This window comes from Crinia signifera, chromosome 3 (genome assembly GCF_055691185.1).
Source record: "Crinia signifera chromosome 3, ASM5569118v1, whole genome shotgun sequence".
In the NCBI taxonomy this organism is placed as follows: domain Eukaryota; kingdom Metazoa; phylum Chordata; class Amphibia; order Anura; family Myobatrachidae; genus Crinia; species Crinia signifera.
Genome location: NC_139219.1, coordinates 139,074,178 through 139,091,919, shown reverse-complemented (window position 1 = coordinate 139,091,919; position 17,742 = coordinate 139,074,178). Strand labels below are relative to the sequence as shown.

The following is a 17,742-nucleotide window of genomic DNA, read 5'->3' as shown; positions in this document are numbered from 1 at the left end:
AAAAATCTACTGTGCAGCCAAGGAAATATCGAATTCGATCTAGTAAAATCGAATGTATATCGTATTCGATATTGAATGCAAAAGTACAGATCTAATGCGAAATTGAATGGGAAGATCTAATGCCAGATCTAACAGAAAATCGAATCTAACATCGAATCAAAAGCAAATCGAAGCGTGTGTACAGGGCTTCACTGTTTGGCAGGTAGGAAATGGGGATGCTTTTCTGGAGACCTGCAATGACCGTCTCCAGTTCATGGTGAACAGGGGTCAAAGGTAAAGTTAACTGCCAAGATCCTCCTTCTGGCAAAGGAGGCTCCGAACAGTGAGCACATTATTTGCTTACAGCGTCTTCTGCTGGCCAACATACGCTGCTCATGTAAGTCAGGACAGCCCTGAGTCAGCGAGGTGGTGTCAAGATATATAATTCCTGGTGGGGAGAACACTGCAACAGGTCTAATGGGTAATATGTGTTTTACAAAATCCTGTAAAAAAAAAAAAAAAAGGCCTTTAAATTTCCAATGTGGACTAAAGGATACATAAGGAAGCCTGCATCAGATTACCCAGCCCATTAATCAGTCGAACATACTGCAATGACCTTTGGTCCATGGAAACAACTTACAATGAGTCTACCAACTGTCATCCTATGTTAATCATTTAGTAGGCTGGGATAGCAAAGGAAATTGCTGTATTAGGTAATGCATGGAGGCTTTAGCCAACACCACAAGTAAACAATGAATGTGCAGTGTTCAGGAAGACAGGTTGATTAGATATTTGAATGACGTATACCCAAGCTTGAAAGTAGGAACATGTGCATATTACATACTCAGCGTCATGTATACAAGAACTTAAAAGTCTATTTTTAATCCAGAACACTAAACCCCAATGTACTTGCAAGTAGAATTTAAACTGTGATCTGCAATGGAGCCCGCGATTATGATGTCCTTCTTCGGCACTGATAATGACCAGTCTTTAACGATATAGTGAGTACATACTAGACCTGGGGTAGCCAACCCTAGTCCTCGAGAGCTACCAACAGTGCATGTTTTGCAGGTCTCCTCACAGAATCACAAGTGAGCTAATTAGCTCCATCTGTGTATCTTTTAAAATGTGTCAGCGATTAATGAGTGCAGCTGTGCAGCAGCTAGGTTGTCTGGAAATTGTGCAATGTTGGTAGCTCTTGAGGGCTAGGGTTGGCTACCACTGTACTAGACGATATGCACGATAACATCATTAACAATATTGTTACAGTGCATAGCATTAACTTTTATTGTCTAGTGCAGGTCAGCCCAACCTGTGCCTCTCCAGCTGTTGTGAAACTACAAGTCCCAGCATGCAGTTCCACAGTTTTGCTATTAAAGAATGCTAGAACTGTGGAAAAGCATGCTGGGATGTGTAGTTTCCCAAAGGGAGTTGGGTGGGGAGGAGCCTGCACTAGAAGTGGAAATAATTGAAAGTAATTATCAAAGGAATAGTAGGTTGGGGAAAGAACTGACAATAATTGAAAATAGAAAATTTCTAATGTAGCATCACCTACCAGCCTAATGCCCAAGGCTATGGCTTTAAGAAAAAGTGATGGTCAGTGGTGCACCCCCGAGTATGGGTACGTTTGATTGAAAGAACAAGAGAAAAAAGAAACTCGGGTGGGGTGCACTCTTAATCCCCCCATGCATGAAAGAGACATTTTTGCAATGTGTGTGCAGGATTGAGTGGCTTGGTTGCTGCATATATACATTGTTGCCAGATTTGGGATATTGGTGTGTAGCCAACGTTTCTCCAATCGATACAACTGTGCTTACAACATCATAGGGCATTTCTGATTACAAGCTCTATATAAGCCAGCAGACCATGAGGGGAATCTATACAGGTGCACAAGTGTAAATAGTGTGTATTGTATATACTTCATTTGGTTTTTTGGATTTAATTTTGCTGACTAATGATTATAATCCTTATCTCATTTAATTGAGAAAAAATCTATAATGCCCACATGACAAAGGCATTGAGGATATATGAAGGTCAGCCAATTCCTCTTTACCAGCCCCATTATAATATTTTTCCTCAGATAATTCGCAATTGAGAGGCAATTATTATTATTTTTGACTTACCATTAGGATAAATTTTGGTCCAATAAATATATATAAAAAACTTATATGATATTCATTCATATAAAATAGCCACAGCAGCATAAATTAACATATGAATTACCATCAAATGTTTTTGCACAATATTATTCTTTATTAAAATTAATTAGTTCACTTGGCATATAAAAACATCTAAAAAAATATAAAAATCTTTTTTCCAGAAGTTAGCAAATCTTAGATTGGGGATTAAGAGTGCACCCCACCCGAGTTTCTTTTTTCTCTTGTTCTTTTAATCATGTGTAGTTTCCCAACTGAAGAGCCACAGGTTGGCCCGGCCTGGTCTAGTGCAGGGTTGCCTACCTGACCCTCTCCTTCAGGGAGAAAATGCTCTGTTCCTGGGCTTCCCTGGTAATGTATGATTGCCATCACCTGTGGCAAAACACCTTTCTTATCAATTACCTAGCTCACCACAAGTGATGGCAATCATACCTTACCAGGGAAGTCCAGGAACAGAGCATTTTTCTGAAGGAGAGGGTCAGGTAGGCAACCTTGGTCTAGTGTGTATGCACATTTAAAGTGTAATATAATAATTTTAAAATGATCTTATTATATTTTCAATATCAGAAGAACATTCCAAATATTGTTGTCACAATTCTTAGGCACTTCATCCCTCTATAACAAATACAATGGATATAAGATTTCTTGTTAGAATTATACCCCGTTCTCACTGCAGGCAAATTCCCATATCTAGCATGTCGACCCGGTAATTTGCCTTTTAACACTTTATTTTTGCAGTGTAAAAAAATGGGGGTCCCTCGCCGCAGCTTCTTTGAAACCCCATGCAGTTCCTGTTCCCTGCCTGGGGTGTCGCGGTCTGCTGTAGTGCTTCTAGCACAGTGTGGTCTGTATATCAGCACTAATATTCAAACCAGACCAGTGCTAGAAACACCACAGCAGACAGCGACACCTCAGGCAGGGAACAGGAACTGCATGGGTTTTCAAAGATAGCAGGTGCTAGAATGAACACTACAATTTATATATGTACAGTAGACATGGCAATTAAAAATGCATGAAAGTAGCTGCAAAAGTGCTATCACAAGGAGTAAAGCTTGAAACAGGACCTCACAATGCACCAAATAATATAACATAGCAGTGTAATATTTATGTTTACATAACTGATTAATTGCAAAGTACAAATGCTAATGTTAAATGAGCCATAACCAGTTTATATATGACTGGTTAAACGGAGCATCAAACGTCTCTACCATAAGTAGTTAAAAATGATGTGTTATGTATTATGGTAACATGACCTAGAACATAATCTGCGTGTGTGTGTGTGTGTGTGTGTGTGTGTGTGTGTGTGTGTGTGTGTGTGTGTGTGTGTGTGTGTGTGTGTGTGTGTGTGTGTGTGTGTGTGTGTGTGTGTGTGTGTGTGTGTGTGTGTGTGTTAGGATGAGCAATCTGTTTTTCTATATATAAGTGTGGTCAGGACATTTGCAACTGTGTAAATATGTCCACCAAACATAGTACAAGCCACAAAACACCATATAATTAGGTTTGGATCCTTGAGCCAAAGGCCCTTTAAAAAGAAATTTGCTCATTCCCCATTGTGCAACTTTCAAGTTAATTCCATCCGCTCCCTCTAATTTCTGCTGGATGACTCAACTAGACACAGCAGGATGGACCTCGCCCATGCTTACAGCACTAACGCTTACCTTTGTTTTCCAATTAGTGTATTCTTTCTATGTAAAACTATTCCACAAATCTTTGATAGCACATCAAGCACATTTCAAAAAGAAAAGGTGGTATCACAGTAACAATACAGCTGTTTTGCAGATATTTACCTATTCAATTGCAAACATAGCCTGATCTACAGTGGAGTGGCCTGAAATGAGGCCTCAACATTGATTACTACACCCAGAGATTGATGTTGACACATAGGGCGCCTAGCTAACATACTGGTTTAAACCCCATTCTCCACTTAATTTATTATTATTATTTTTATTACTTTTTTTTTTGGGGGGGGGGGGGGGGGGATAGGGACAGTAGTATTATGTTTTGTCCCCCGCCGCCACTAACCAAGTCACCGGCGCACTGCAGCCCTGGGACCAGAGAGCCGCTGTAGAGGATTCCAAAGGCCACCAATGGAATCCTTTTCAGCGGCATAAGCGGACTCAGGGGTGCAATGGAAACACACCACCATTTAAAGTTTTAGCACTTCAATGAATATACGCCTGCAGTGAAATGTACTGAAATATCGAACATAACATATTTACATAGGGTGACCACCTCATCCCTTTAATTCCGGACACATATTAATTACACAGGTTCTGTGGCTGGCTGACTTCAAGACTCCATTTCACCTGGCTTTAAACTGCCACAGAACCTGTGTAATTAATATGTGTCCGGAATTAAAGGGATGAGGTGGTAACCCTATATTTACATAATGAATATGTTTTATTTCTCATGCATAGTGTTTACACTGTGCACCACAATTGGCTGTCTGGAACACATTATATTTTGTAAAGCTGGTGACCATTCTATAGAATTACTGCATACTTGCCTACCTGACCCTCTCCATGAGGGAGAAAATGCTCTGTGTCTGGACCTCCCTGATCATGTATGATTGTCACCTCCTTTGGTGAAGCACATTTCTTCTCAATTAACTAGCTCACCACAGGTGATGGCAATCATACATTACCAGGGAAGTCCAGGAACAGAGCATATTCTCCTGGAAGGAGAGGGTCAGGTAGACAAGCATGAATTACTGACCACTGGACAATAAGCCTTAAGGTCATACTTGCCTACCTGACCTCTCCATGAGGGAGAAAATGCTCTGTTCCTGGGCTTCCCTGGTAATATATGATTGCTATCACCTGTGGGGAGCTAGTTAGTTGATAAGAAAAGGTGTTTCACCACAGGTGATGGCAATCACACATTACCAAAGAAGTCCTGGAGCAGAGCATTTTCTCCCTCATGGAGAGGGTCAGGTAGGCAATTATGCTTACGCTTCAATTTGTTTTAGATTCAATGTCCGATTTGTTTTTCCATTAGATTTGTACTTTTGCATTAGATATCAATTTCGATATCGAATTCGAATTACATTCAAGGCACAGTGTACACATTTGATTTACTGGATAGAATTCGATATTTCCTTGCCTGCAGAGTCTATTTTTCTTTTCGATATAGAGAAAACGGGAGCGCACATCGAATCCAATGCAGATCAAAAGCATCTTAAAAACATTTGATTTAGATTAGATTTGGCTTCTATAAGCCATATTGAATCGAAAACCTGTCAAAATCAAAGCGTGTGTACACCCCTTAATTCAGACCTGATTGCAAAGTACATTTTTCTCAACTCGACAAAATCATGCTGCACTGCAGGTGGGGCAAATGTAACATGTACAGAGAGAGTAAAGGTGCCCATACACGTACCAATTACCCGGTACTCTTTGTGCTAAAATAGCATCGTTGTTAATGTGTTGTGCATGCGATGCTATTTTAGCACAAAAAGTACCGGGTAATTGGTACGTGTATGGGCACCTTAAAGGCCCATACACTCTATGGGGGAAATTTACTAAGATGAGAGTTTTATTTCAAATGGGATGTTGCTATGGGTAACCAATCAGATCTATCTATTATCTTTTAGAAGGTGCTAAATAAATACGTAGATTCTGATTAATTGCCCATAGCAAAATCCCATTTTAGTAAATTTCCCCTATAAACTAGGTACGCACTGAAAGATGTATCTGTCCAATCTATCTGGTGAAAACAAAAATCTGGTAATATATGGAAGCATATAGGAATGTAACATTTGCTCCCAAACAGACAATGGGCATTCAGCCAAATTAGTTGAAGCTGTTTAATTTAACAAATATACCCAAACAATTATTTTTGTCTATTTTCCAACTTTTGGGAGCAAATGGTTGACTGTCATATGCTCCCATACATTAGCAGATTTTTGTTCCCATTGGACAGATAAATCTGTAGGGGTGTACATAGCTTTGCATGAGCCTTTATAGAGTTGGGTGTGGTCCGTTCAAACTGAAATCTAAATTGCAGTGTAAAAATAAAGCTGACAGTATTTACTCTGCACAGAAACAAAATAACTCACCCAAATCTAACGATCTCTGTAGATGTTAACTTTGCCCCACCTGAAGTACACTGCTGATATTACATCCCTTTATCTTAATTAAAGTGTTAACTCTAACAATTAGGTTCTATCCTCCTTTACTTTTTTTTTTTTTATCTATGCATATTCTTATATTGTTATCATGGTATATTCAATCTGTCTTACCCTAAATAAAGCACTATCGTCTATATATGTCCAGGGGTTAACGTGAGGGGGAACAGAGTGGAACTGAGTATTGGTGAGGTGGAACATTTTTACCTCCACTTTGGCCCTAGACAGTATTTCTCACAGGAAAGCTATCTAATTTGCAGGGGGATGCCAAAAACCTTACCACTTACCCTGCCTAATGGAGGTAGGGAAAGGATGGGGGGGGGGGGGGGGTAATTAGGTGGCATAGAGAAATGAGTTCCCCCCCACCCCTGCATGAACACTTTAAGCCCTGTATGGGTCTAGTGTCTGTCTGTCTAGGAAACACTGCCATCTGTTGTCAGCCAGTGAAACTACATCTCTTTCTCTCACACATGCACAAACGCACAGAGGCAAGTGTTTGTGCATGTTTGTACAAGGTAGCAGACTAGCTTTTGAAGCATTAGCTTCGATAGGGCTTACTAGTTATGAATATAAATAGCTATAGATGTGCTACTCAAACTCTGAAGTATGCAGTAAAGATGATATCAGCTTGGTTGGGAAATGTAATGAAAGGCGAGACCCTTGCCTTAAGGTATCCACACACTAGAAAGATCAGCAATCTTAATAGTTTAATAACTAGTTTAATAAATTTGCCTTGAAATCTTTTGTCCGTCCTGGACGAAAGATTTCAGGCAAAAGCACATTTTCACCCAAAATTTATCTAAAGATCCGAAGTGCATTCCTATTGATCTTTTGCAGAATGTAAAGATGCCCACACACTAGATACATTTTTTGGGCAGACTGGCAGATTTCCGATAAATCGGTCAAAAAAAAAATTGGCCGATTTTTACTGATAATCGTCCGCAATTCGGATGCACGCTCTCTTTTGCTAAATCTTCTGATCTTACATGCTGCATGAAAGATCAGAAGATTTAACAAAAGATCCATAGGACGAAAGATTTCAAGGCTAATTTATGTGCACATCTTAAGATCATAGATCTTGCTAGTGTGTGGGCAACTTTTAGATCAGAATATTTAGCGCAAGATCTGCCACATCCGTTTGATATCGGACAATTTCCTGCAGATTTGCAGTAAAAACCGTCTGATCTGCAAAAAAATCTTTCTAGTATGTGGGCACCTTTAGGGGAAAGCAGCCCATACACGTCCCGATTCGGGCGTGCGTTGTGGGCTGCAATAGCAGTGATCACATTGAATTGCATTGCATGTGCATGCAATGCAATGCAATTTGATGAAACCTAAGTACAAAAAGTATGTGCAAGCACATACTTTTTGTACTGTGCGATGAGGTGCGCGGGAGCGCGCACCTCAAAGCACACATCGGCTTAGCACGCTTAGCAGCGTGTATGGGCAGCTGAAGACCTTGCATATTGTGATTGATTAAACCAGTGGTCAGGGAACTCGGTCCTCATTACCCCACACAGTGCATGTTTTGCTGGTTACCCAGCAGGTGCACAGGTGTACTAATTACTCACAGACACATTTTAGATGGTCCGCAGGTGGAGTTAATTATTTCACTTTTGATTCTGTGAGAAGACCTGCAAAACATGCACTGCTTGGGGTAATGAGGACCGAGTTCCCTGACCACTGGATTAAACCATACCTCTCAACATTGTTTGGGTGAGGGACAATTGTGTGCGCTGTAGGCACATGCCCGAAATTAGGGATACTTCCTGCGAGACCATGCCCCCATTTCCGCTGCTGTGGGGCAGTTGGGAGGTACTGTATGATTAAACATTGACACAAACTATTTATAGCACACTACAAGGGGCATTCTTACTAAAGTGCCGGGTTTTTAAAGTGGTGATTTTGGCCATAGCAACCAATGCCCAGCGTATATGGACAGCGATGATGACAATCATCGCTGCGGGGAAAGCCGCTCAGTGCATACACACTGAGCAGCTTTCCCCCTGCCCCGTGCCGACGGAGGGGGGGGGAGGGGGAGGACGGTGCTGCATAGCAGAGCTCTTTGCAAAGCTGTCCTGAAAGCCACTCATATGCTGGTATAATCAGCAGATGAACGGCTTTCCCGGCGATGTTGCGGGAGTGCGCAGCAGCACTCACCGCTCATCACCGGGCCATACACACTGAGGGCCTTATTCTGCTTGGTACGGTGGGACCGTATACGGGCGGATCTGTTTTTTTTTTCGTCTGCGCATGCGTAGCTTTCGCTATACGCATGTGCGGCGACCTCACACCGCTCAAGGACTGGTCTCTCTGTGTGAAAAAACCTGTCTGCAAGAGTACAGTCATCGTGGGCGGCATGGGGGCGTTTTTATGGGAGCTGCCGGAATAATGAGGAAAACTGGGCGTAAACATGGGCGTACACGAAAAATGTACGGTGCTACAACCACTCGATCGGTGAACGCACTGTGCATTTTGGGCCAAAAACAGGCAGACGCCAAAGATAGCTCCAGACCCCTAGAGATACCGCATGAGAGCGGACGCCTGGGTCTGCTAATTAGCGCTGATTACTACACCTGAATGTAATAAGCAATGCTGCAGCCTATTAAGGGAAAACCATGATTTCCCTACCTGGAAGCCACACACAGCCCTCAAACACATTGGAAGCATATCTTTCTACACTTCTCTACGTGTAAAGGTTGTTTTAATTTTAGGTAAGATTCATTCTAAAGCTGTGTACAAACGGGGGGCGATAGGGGCTGAAATCGCTGGTGACCATATTGCCAGTGATGGGAGTGTGCCCAGGCACGTTTTCAGCCCTGTTCTAATCGCTGGTCGCAGGAGCTTGCTCCTGCGACCAGCTGATTACCTCTGCGGCTCCCCCGGCAGAGGTTCCTTCTCATCAGCGACCATCTCTGGTCGCTGATGAAAAGGAGACACTGAGCAATATATTATATTAATTAAATATATATAATTAATGAAATGTCTTATAGTTGAAAGGGAAGGTTTGCAGTGCCATATATGTGAAGGGTATGCCACCGTGCACGGACGTACGCTCACTCTCACGATCGGTGACACACGCTGAGTTTTCCATTGAAAAAAAGCGAGGCCCGTCCATGCGCTGTGGCGTATGCTCCGATATACGGAAGATCACGGTGTGAAAACGGACGAGACCTGTCCGTATACGGTGGTGTACGCTCTGTTGTACGCCAATTAACGGTGTCTAAGAGGAGACCCGTCCGTATACGGTGGCGTACGCTCAAGTGTACGCCACTCTTCAATGTCAGTGTTTGTGCCCGTCCGTATGCGGATGCTTTGTGGGCGGATTTACGCTCACCGTCCGTGTACGGGAAACGTACGGTGGGCGGATTTATGCTCACCGTCCGTGTACGGGAAACGTACGGTGAAACGGACCGTACGTACGTTGCACCGACCGAACCAGAATAAGGCCCTGAGTGGCTTTGAGCTGAAAGCCACTCAAACAGGCTGTTTTGAGTGACTTTCAGCCCAAAGTCGACCAGTGTGTATGGGCCTTTAGTCTGCAGCACTTGGCTGCTGTCTCAGATGAAGAGCCAGCACAACAGACCGCCCCATCTCCCGGGGCAACCAGCATCTCTGTGGATGCTGGATAGGCCCCCCCAGAGTGACAGCTCAGAGAACCATGTGAGGCCATTTAAATTAGGCCATGTCTCCCCCTTTTGTTGGTGGTGGTGGTGGGAGTTTGCAGAGTTCATAAAACACCCAGTGGAGTCTGCTGCCAAAAAGGTCGACAGTGAAAAGGTTGTTGCGATCAAAAGGTCAAAAGGTCGACAGGGTCCAAAGGTTGAAATTGAAAAAGGTTGACAGGGTCAAAAGGTAGACATGATGATAAGGTTGTCTATTATTATAATATTCTCCCTACATGCCGTAGTGGATGATAGGGTGTGAAATACCACCTGTTGGCACATGTGAGCTCAAAATTTTGTAAAAAGTGCATGTTGACCTTTTTGCCATGTCGACATTTTGACTGTCAACCTTTTGACTGCCGAATGTTCGACCTTATGACTGTCGACCTAAAGTTAATCTATCATGAGTCTGGATACCGAATAAATATCCTCGATTCAATGTTCGAGTATACAGCTCTAAAAACATGCAAATAGGACTTAATATTCATATTTATTATTTATTTATTAACAGTTTCTTATATAGCGCACACATATTCCGCAGCGCTTTACAGAGAATATTCCAACATTCACATCAGTCCCTGCCCCAGTGGAGCTTACAATCTATATTCCCTATCACATGTACACGCACACACAGACATTCTAGGGTTAATTTTGTTGGGAGCCAATTAACCTACCAGTATATTTTTGGATTGTGGGAGGAAACCGGAGTACCCGGAGGAAACGTACGCAAGTCCAGGGAGAATATACAAACTCCGCAGTTGGAGCCATGGCGGGGAACCCATGACCTCAGTGCTGTGAGGAAGTAATGCTAACCATTACACCATCCATGCTGCCCAATATCATATCAGTACTCATTTATTTCTACTACAAATGATACAATTTTTTTTTTAAACAGCTACTTATCATTGAATGTTTTTTGTAGCAACATTAAATAGATCAAATTGGAAAGGATTATTAAGTATACTTTAAATGTACTAACAGTATTATTGCCACTCCTGCCATGGATGTAGTCCCAGTGCATAGACAAGCAGAGATCTTTAGGTGCATAACTAGTTTTGTACACAAGGTGGCAGGCTAGCCCACGTTTTTAATTCATTTTCTAATCAAAGTGATGCATGCAGTTCAAGTTATTCACGTTTTACCAACTACAGTTCACAGGGACTAAATCAAGCTAAAATAAATAAAAATACAAATATACACACACTTATGGTATGCACAAATGACAGCAGCAGAGAGCAGCAATTTTTCCAAAGCCATGCATCATGGAAAAGTATATGACATTACTAATCGCAAACACTGTGCATTAGCTCAATAAGTCTATAGCACATAATGAGGGAAATTTACAAACATCCCCAAATACTCGGGTACGAATTCATACGACCTGCATCGGTCACATTTTCAGGAAAATACAATTTGCAAATAGGGCACATTTACTAATCAGCTGTATTTACGGATTCGTATTCTCCCTATGGCGCAGTCGGTCATATGCCGCCGTATTTGTATTTAGCAGCCGTATATACATAGCGGTTCCCCATTATTTTTAAAACCAGCACCAGGCTCAAGGGCCGGTCCTGGTTCACAATATATAAGGGACAAAATTATTAGGGGTCTCCCGTATTTTGAGAACCAGCACCGGGCCCAACCAACCAGCAGGGTAATGACACAGCTGGGGGAAACTATTTATATATAAGTTCCCCCGGCCAAAGCATTTACCCCCTGACTGGTAAGCCCGGGAATGGACCCAATGAAGGTATCCCTTTTGCCCTTCTGCTCAAAGGGAGGTTTTTGTCCTCCCTGAGCTCGATGACCTAGTTGCAATCTATCCAATGATCTATACCTGTTGAAGTAGCAATAAGTCTGTTTAAATTGACTTTTCCATGTGTCAACCATTGGCATGTCAACTTTTGTCCATGTCGACCTACTTCTATGTGTTGACCAATAGTGGTTGACCGATCGACCAGTTACCATAATGTACGTCACCAGGAGACCTTTTCTAGGACTTTTACAAGATTTCCCTATGTTAAAACAACTGTAACTTTAATCTTTTTTTGCGTTCAGCAGCAATGCACTGTGGGTGATATAAATGTTTCTTTAGCAATGAGCAGGCTACCAAAGTAATAGGAGTAAGGGCACAGCTGGCCCTGCATATCTCCTATGCCGGTAAATGCCATTAATGATAAATAAGAGAAAGCGGTTCAGGTAAATGGTACATGGGATTAATGGAAAGCATTCTGGATTATTAATAATCCAAACCTAAAAATAATAGAAACCTTTTCTTGTAATGTGTAATTATATTTCCTTAATGTACCTTCACTGAATTGGCGCATGCCCAGAAGAGACCACTGTACTGTTCTCAAGAGACCCGAACGGAAATGCCTAGCACATGCCCAACGTTTGCTGTGGAGTACAGTTGCACTTTTTTACCCTTATTTATTTATTTATTTATTTGCAGTTTCTTATATAGCGCAGCAGATTCCGTTGCGCTTTACAATAGTAAACAGTGATAAAACAAACTGGGTAACAACAGACAGACAGGGGTATTTGCACCCTTTTGTGAACAGAGAATAGTTTAGTTAGATCACAGCTACAACTGACCTTTTCATTGGATTACAGTGATAGTTGCTACTTGAAACAGGTTTTGTGCCACATAGTTCATAAACCCTCAGTGTACTGTATGAGGACACATTTGTACATGCAAAAAGAACGGAGAATTTGTGGCTACAATCACTTACTGTATATTAAATCCCTTTTTAAAACTTAATGAGGGGAACTATTTGTCAATATGAAACACTACAATTCTTCCGAAGTGGTATAATGTTCCGTTGTGTGGTGTTGTGAGGGGGGATGAGGAGTTTGGGAAATACAGCATAGTTTCAAAGTTCAAGTTCAAACTGAGTACAATAAGGCTTAGTAATACAGTCAAAAGGACAGAAGTTACAATCCCCATAACTAGAAAATATGCCCAAGAATGCCCCGGAACAAAACACTACTCATGTATAGTTGTTAGATATGCTGAGGTACAAACCCTAGAAACAAAAGAAGAGGGATGATTTCATAAGTTTACAAAAGTTGTTTATTCTTATGTGATATAGAGAACATCCTTTACCCCTTTTACACCAAAACGCCAGGACACACTCGAGTTTTTGGACCCAGCTTCAACCCGGCATTTGTTACCTTTCACACCAGCATCGCCAATCGCTGCGCCCCGGACCACTGTGCTGGGGGCAAGCCAAGCACCGTGGTAAGCTGCTGGGCTGCCCCCAGCCCCCATCCGTGAGGTGAATGGATGCCACACACAGGCATCCATTCACCTCCTCCGTACCTCTGCTGCTGTCTGCAGAGTACAGCAGACAGCAGCGGAGGCTGTGTGCCCCCCATCCAACCTGCGGATGCTGCGGTCCGGAGGTTGGGCTTCCCCCATGGATGTAAAAAGGAGCGGCGTACCAATTTACACTGCCCTCTACCCAGGTCCTGCCAGTGTTCTGCCCTGTGGCGAGATTCTCTATTACAGAAATGCGGTAAAAACCCAGTTATCAGGGTTTTTACCGAATTTCTGTATTCTCTAACCTCCCTCCGCAGTGTCACCGCTGCGGAGGGAATCGCCAGCAAAAGCTGACGGTTCCCTGCAGAAGCCTATGGGCTTCTTACCGCAGCGGTGTGTGAGGGATCCGTCAGTCTGCGCATGCGCAGACGGACTCCCGGGTCATAGACCCGGAAGTCCAGCAACGGCGCCGCATCGCAAGGGACAGCTCTTACCGCAAGAGCTGTCCCTTGCGTTAATGACCGCATATTTTAGAGAATATGCGGTCATTAGAAATGCGGTGGCCGGCGAAGAGGGCTGCGGATTTTAGAGAATCCCGCCCCTGGTCAGGACCTGGGTAGAAGTCCTGTGTAAATGGACACGGGTTGACCCATTTACACGCCGCTGACCCGTTTTTTGCGGTGGTGGAAAATGGGTATTAGCAGGGACTACTGACACAACACCACTGCTATAAATATACTGCTACACACATTTAGCTATCAATGGGGTAAATATTTGAAGCAGTGCTATGGGAGATGTGAGCCAGAGGAAAAGTTGCCCATGGCAACCAATCGGCACTGAAGTAACATCTATAAATTGCATAGTATAAAATTAAACAGAGCAGCCAATTGGTTGCCATGGGTAATGTCTCCACAGAAGTCATTTCTTCACACTTATCACTGCATCATACATCTACTCCTATATGACTAAATGTTCTTCATTGTTGAAGCATTCACTTCAGATACATGCTAGAGGGGAGATGACAGACTCTGTATGCTATTGTGTAAAACAAGAAAATCCTTTATACTGTACACATCTAAAGTGAGGCGCGCAGACACAGCTCCCACCCCCGGCAATGATTATCAATACGCCATAATGATGCTCTGAATAGTGAGGGGAGAGCGCATGCTGTAATCTAAACCCAATATCACAAAAGGTCCACTTCTTTACATTCTGTGATATGTAGGAGTCACCCATTAGAGGGGAAGGGTTACCAGACTGACAGCTGCATAGAAAGGAGCCTTTGTATGACAAATACAAATAAGCAATCGCTATTCAAACAGGTCATAAATTATGGATGTTGTATTAGCTAAACTCAAAAGTGCTCATTAACTATTAATGTTGTCACTTCATTTGTCCCCAGTAGTTTACCTGTACAGTTATAACAGGTAGAATTGTATTTCCTTAGAAACTTACAATATAACCAAATCTCTTTTTTGGAGCACACAGACAGCAAGTGCTATACAGCAACTATTGTACTGAAATATAACATAAGTATATGAAGTTCTGCAAGTCATTACCTGGTCAATGAATTTTGTATTACTTATACCTTGCAGCCTGGATTATTCCGAAGCAGGTGGAAGCTAACTGGTTTCCATCAGCAGGGATCAGTGGTGGATTAAGAGGGGTTTCAAATATATGTCAATGTACATCTTCAACAACTCATGATGTGTGGTTGAGACTCATGTGGTTATGTCACAGCCCCCTCCAGGTCTTGGGTAATATTAAATTCATCTCACCGTGGGGCAGATGTATCTAGCCTTAAGGTGCCCATACACGTTACAATTATTGTATTATTATAATTATTATTATAATTTTATTTATAAGGCGCCACAAGTGTTTCGCAGCGCCGTACAAAGGAACAATACAGGGAAACAAAACTTGGCATAACATTAAATAAATAACAAAAATACAGTACAAATAAAGAGCGCCACAGATCAATACACATTACAGCTTGGATATAAGTAGTGAGGACTCAATCAACATACAACTAGAGGCTTGAGGCCAATGATGGAGAGGAGTATGCAGACGAAGATGGTCACTGAGTGTTGGAGTAAAGGAGAGCTGTGAGTGAAATGTGAAGAGAAGTGGGCTTTGACAACAGGAGGGAAGAGGGCCCTACTCGGAGGAGCTTACAATCTAGTAGGAAGGGGAGACAGACAGATTACAAGAGGTGCAAGCGAGGGGGTGGTGGTTAGATAGCAGGATGTAAACAGGAAACAGGCAAGGAGTCGGAGAACCAGCTGGTTTATGCAGTGGAAGGGTACGCTTTGATGAATAGGTGAGTTTTCAGTGCCCGTTTGAAGCTTTGCAAGGTCGGGGAGAGTCTAATGGAGCGAGGTAGTGCGTTCCACTGAAGGGGTGCAGCACGGGCAAAGTCCTGTACTCTAGCATGGGAAGCAGTGATCAGGGTGGAGGAGAGACGACAGTCGTCAGCTGACCGTAGAGGGCGGGAGGGTGTATGAATGGAGATGAGGTTAGAGATATATGAAGTAATGGAATTAGAGATGGCCCTGTATGTGAGTGTGAGGTGTTTGAAGAGGATTCTGTAGGGGAATGGAAGCCAGTGCAGATTTTGTTGAAGGGGAGTAGCAGAATTAGAGCGGCGGGAGAGGAAGATAAGCCTGGCTGCAGCATTGAGGACAGATTGGAGAGGAGCTAGTTGGGATTGAGCAAGGCCGGTGAGAAGAGCATTACAGTAGTCAAGCCGTGAGATGACCAATGAGTGGATGATCAGCTTAGTTGCACTCTGTGAGAGAAAGGGCCTGATGCGAGCAATGTTGCGTAACTGGAACCGGCAAGAATGGGCCAGCGTTTGGATGTGGGGTGCAAAGGAGAGGGAGGAGTCAAGAGTGACACCCAGGCAGCGGAGTTGGGGAACAGGGGAGATGATGGTGTTGTTAACAGTGATAGAGATATTAGTAGGGGGCATAGCTCTGGGTGGGGGAAAGATAATAAGTTTGGTTTTGTCCATATTCAGCTTCAGAAATCGCTCAGACATCCAGGTAGAGATGGCAGCGAGGCAGTTGGAAACTTGAGAGAAAACAGTGGGGGACAGATCAGGAGAGGAGAGGTAGATTTGGGTGTCATCTGCATAGAGGTGATATTGGAAGCCAAAGGAGTTAATGAGTGCACCCAGAGAGGAGGTGTACAGAGAGAACAGAATGGGGCCAAGGACGGAACCCTGAGGGACCCCGACAGGAAGGATAGAAGGTGGTGAGGTAGAGCCAGAGGCAGAGACTGAGAAGGAACGGTTGAAGAGGTAAGAGGAAAACCAGTTGAAGACTGTGCCAGAGAGGCCAATGTTTTGGAGTGTGTGGAGGAGGAGAGGGTGATCCACAGTGTCAAAGGCAGCAGATAGGTCCAAAAGGATAAGCAATGTCGTATCTCGGTTTTGCGATGAGATGAGATCTAGTACAAAATGTATGTGCTGCACATACTCATCTCCTCTCATTGCAAAACTGAGATGCGATATTGTGTATAATATTGTATACATTAATTGTAACGGGTATGGGCACCTTAAGAGAGATAAAATGGAGAAGTTGCCCAAAGCAACCAATCAGCATCTGCCTGACATTTGTCTAACACAGACGTTGAAATAAGAGTTAGATGGTGTTTGGTTGGCTTTAGGCAACTAATCCACAAAATCTTTCTCCAAGGCTGGTGGAGAAACATATGCAATAAGGATGAAAGAGATGAGCATATGTGACACATGCTTCCACAACACTACCTCAATATGCACCCCTGTACCAAACGTTACTCCCACTCAACCTGCCACAGGTTCCTGCTAGCTGCAGTTTTTGGTGGAGGCATTTTTCAGAGTTCTAGACGGGGGGGGGGGGGGGGGGGGGGAAGGTACTGGTAGTGAATATGGGGTCCATGTACTAAAGCCTTGAAAAAAGTGAAAGTAATAACACAGCCAGAGTCAAACACAACCTGTAACATGACATTTAGTAGCTGATTGGTTGATACTTTAGTCTTGGAGCACAATAAAGAGGACAGAGATAAAGGTCCTGTCTGATTTACAGATTAGGCCGATAAATCGGCCCAAATTGGAGGTGTTTGGCATCCGATCTGATGCATGGTCCTGTGCACATAGCATCAGAGTCGGAGTCAGATGGGCCGATCAGGTCTGTAGGTGTGTGCCATCGGTGCCACAGCTAGCACACACCTATAGTCTGCAGAGCGGCGAAGCACAGGGCGCTTTTTACATGCAATAAATCGCATGTGACATCGTATGTGAGCCCTCCCAGGGAGCTGTCTGGGAAGTTGAAGGTAAATCTGGGGTCCGACTTGTCCTTAAGATAAGTCAGACAAGTGTATGGAAACCTTTAGGTGTTTGGTAACAATGGGTTCCATGTACTAATGGCCTACTGCCACGTGAAGAGCTCTGCTATATAATCTTACAGATTCCTGGAAAGATGAATACTAGGAGCACTGTGGAAAACAATTCAATGCAACTTTGTCTAATTACTGAAAAAGTCTTAATGGGATAAACTGAATTCCCAAGCATTG

The 17,742-nt window shown here is 43.1% G+C and overlaps 1 protein-coding gene across 4 annotated transcripts in view; it reads right to left on the bottom strand.

Moving 5' to 3' along the window:
* Nucleotides 1-17,742, bottom strand: part of NHSL1 (NHS like 1) — a 208,339-nt gene that overhangs the window by 111,773 nt on the left and 78,824 nt on the right. The window lies entirely within an intron of this gene.